At 29.1% G+C, this 3,704-nt stretch overlaps 1 protein-coding gene across 1 annotated transcript in view; it reads left to right on the top strand.

Moving 5' to 3' along the window:
* The window catches only part of LOC106461508, a 49,586-nt gene extending 47,575 nt beyond the window's left edge, over window positions 1-2,011 (top strand). The window contains exon 11 of the mRNA XM_022388481.1: window positions 1,781-2,011. The gene's annotated coding sequence lies outside the window, so the exon portion shown is untranslated. The remainder of the gene's footprint in view (window positions 1-1,780) is intronic.
* Window positions 2,012-3,704: the final 1,693 nt, after the last annotated feature.

The raw sequence follows: 3,704 nt of genomic DNA, 5'->3' as shown, positions 1-3,704 counted from the left end.
TATATATATATATATATATATATATATATATATAATTAAAAAAATGGAAATTTTTATTTGTGTAATTTGAACGCCACCCGAACCATATTTTCAATTAATTATTATGATATCAGACATATTTGTATATTGCTTTTGATACCATACTGATAAAAGGTTATATAATAAAGTTCAATACAAACAGTTTCGCATTTAATGTAATTAAAATTAATAGATTAAGTCTATTCATTATTCGGTAAAAAAGAAACGTATTCAAAGAGCAATTACTTTTCCATAAACTATAATTTGAACTGGCATGATTTTTTTAGTCATTTTGTCTGTACATATACTGTTTTTTTAAATCCAATACTTTTAGAAAGTTTATCGCAGAAACCTGACAGAAATTTTTAGCTTTTACTAGACCACAGTGACCCGTTGGGTCAACCACTATTCAGGGGTTATGAATAATTCAAGTTAATTTCAATATTGCACCGAAATGAAAGTTTATTTTTAATAATTAAATAGTTCAATCCATTCTTGTTATTCATAATTCAAGAAAACATATTTGATTGTTGATCGGGAGTAAAAGGAAAGACCATTTCATTTTTCAAAAAAAGTGAAGTAAGAAGTTTCGTAAAGATCGCGAACGGTAGTGTGAATGATTTTTTGACTGAGAAAATAAGCAAACAAACAATCTCAGAGTTTTAGTAATATATAGATAGGTTCTTCAAGATCTTGTTTTTGTCATCTTACGCCTTTTAATGAAGATTGGAACATTGACAGGGAAATAATATAATAGGTTTTCGTTTATAAAATTTTGTTGTTGTTTCTCAACTTGATTTTTATCTTATTACCTCGGCTCCATAGTTACTATTTGCAAATAGTCAATAATATTGTAGGTCCATTTTATTGTTGTTCTTTCTACGCGCCTTTATAACACATTTTCATCTCATCATTTAATTTCTGTTGTGCATATATTGTTGTATAGAAGATATTTTAAAGTGATTCATCAAGTGGAAAACGAATAGATAGATAAACTGATGTGGCGCCATCTAGTGTACATAAATTCATCTAGAAATGTTCATAAAAGTCACCCGAAAAACGGGGCTAACTCTGTAACCTCGTTATCTATATAAAAATTAAACTTAAAGTATGGTTAATACTTTTGAAATGTTTAGAACTTTCTTTTCCAATAGAAATTAATTTGTGAAAGGTCTATGAACAATCAACAGTTTCTATTTTAAAGCGAATAGTGGTGTTCCCTGTAAGAGGGTTGTGGAAAATCTAAGGTGATGTACAGGTAAAACAAATCTAATTTCAACGCGTGTTGAATCGTAGCTTTTAAATAAAAAAAATCGAATATAAGTTACAACTGAAGTAAGACATACCTGTCAAAAACAAGCAAAGAGAACACATATTACACCACCACCAACAACAATCAAAAACAGGGGGTAAACAAAAGAGGAAAATAAGGAACAGTTTACAGAGAATTTAAAATATTTATTTTCCATTTTTCTCTCAACATATTGAAATTATTAAAAAAAAGAACAAAACTATATAAATGTATATACATTTTATGAATATCCTAAAATAATTAATCTTATATACTCTTCTAGAACAAGTACGATTATCATAATATTTATCCATATGAAAGAACATTTGTAAAAATGTACTTAATAATGACAATTTCATTTCATAGTTGAGCAAAGATTGACTCTTATTTTAAAGTTGTCAATATGCAGTGCCATCATGTGTAGCTAAATGTAATAAATCTATATTATATTTATTTGTAATTTCCCGAAAGGAAGTCGAAGACCACTTGGAGGAGTCACCTGTTTTAACCACTCGAACAACAGAAGTGTGTTATCTGTCAGTCATTCGGTAGACATTAAAATACATCACGTGATGGATGCTGAACGTTGGAATTTGTACTGTAAAACAGGCGCATGCAATGAATGACGAGAATAATTATGTACTTTGTAGGCTATAACACAGCATGTTATATGAACTTCCAAAGCAAGAAATAATAATATTTGTTACTCATAATTTTAGTTTTATTTACTCTTGAAACAGAACACTTTCGGGGAAGTGTATCGAAAAAAAGGAAATACTAGATGACAGTATTTCGCCGAGTTGAGTAAATTACTTTACCAAAAACACAAAAGTTTTGGAATTATTTTATTTCATAATAGATTAATTATCTTCTTTAAAAAATACCATTTAAGTTTTGAATAACTCGCAAACTAAAGATATTATTGTATTGCCAATTTCATTTCATGATAGATTAATTATTTTCTTTAAAAACAAACCCATTTAAATAACTCGCAAATTTAAGATAGCTATTATAATGCCAACTTTTAACCTAGTTTTTCATACACACATTTGAACAGTAAAATTTATTTTTGAGCCTCGGCAGGGAGATTGCTGCAATTTTGCAAACATAATTAGAGTGGGCCCAAAGTTATAGGACCCATAAGCATTATAAATGTTTTTTTTGTTGTTTTTTTTTTCAGTCAATACAGGGACGGTGGCAGCGGTAATTCCCAATGGTTAAATAAATCTCTCTGAACTGACTTACCTCATTCTCGTTTATATTTGAATCTACAGTGCGTTATCTGGATAGGAAGTGCTTTCAGAATTTTAGAAAATAAAGTTCTTCTACGTGTGTTCTCGAATTCTGTTACTTGTGGGTCACCTATATTGTTGAGTCTACTCCAAGTCTTCTTCTACCAAAATACATTTCCAACGAATTGAAACGAAGATTTTTGTTTTGTTTTTTCTATGGAATATCAGAACCTAATACAATTAGTTATTTATAACTATTTCTTATCCAGTCTTTTAATTTCATTATAATTGCTGTTTATCCCAATAGATCGCACCACGTAACACGTCTTAATAAGGAGGTCTGAGCACTGATTTCGGTGACTGATTGGACAAAACCCTGCCTTATATTTCAAAAATACAATGTTGTTTGGGATGAACTATTTAGACATCTTATATTAAAAAAAGTGTTATACATTTTAGCGAATTACATACACCACCATCATTTATTTATATGAATTATGTTATCAAAATTACTTAATTAAAATAAAAGTTTGTTTAAATAAGTATTATTTGAAACTTAGCAAGCGCAAAGTTAGCGTTTTTGGTATGTATCTTTTTTGTTGCTAATGGTTTAACTTAATGTTAATTCTTTCCACTAATTGACCGTAACAGAATGAGTAAATGAGAGACGTAAATAATTCTGCTGATGCCATAAATCATTGTTTTTAATGTAGCCATCTGGTGGAAGTTTAATACTGTTCTAAGTGTTATTTTAATAATTTTATTCTTCTAATCAACGCAATGTGATTCTTAAGCTAGTTTTTATTATTTTGTAGTTATTTTACGTAAGGATATACACATTAATTTTGATTTCTTTCCTAAAACAACTTGTTAAATTTTAGATTTTTCCTAATTTAATCCAAAACATGTTCCGAGATCAACATCCTGGATTTGTAACTAGAGAGGAAACGCATTTTTGGCTTCCATTAAAGCATAAGTGCACTTGCGAAAAGTGTCCATTTTTCTCAATTACTTCTGAACAATATATACACACCTTCCTACAGAGAACTCGAACTACTCAGAATTTTACCAGAAGAATTACCTTAAACTTTTCGTTGCTAAGGGTCGATTTGACAAAGAGGATGCTTGTGATATTTCCAATTGCTTTTAATATTCAGCAGTTC

Source organism: Limulus polyphemus, unplaced genomic scaffold, assembly GCF_000517525.1.
Source record: "Limulus polyphemus unplaced genomic scaffold, Limulus_polyphemus-2.1.2 Scaffold974, whole genome shotgun sequence".
NCBI classification, from domain to species: domain Eukaryota; kingdom Metazoa; phylum Arthropoda; class Merostomata; order Xiphosura; family Limulidae; genus Limulus; species Limulus polyphemus.
The sequence above is the reverse complement of the archived record's forward strand: the minus strand, read 5'-3'. Positions and strand labels throughout refer to the sequence as shown.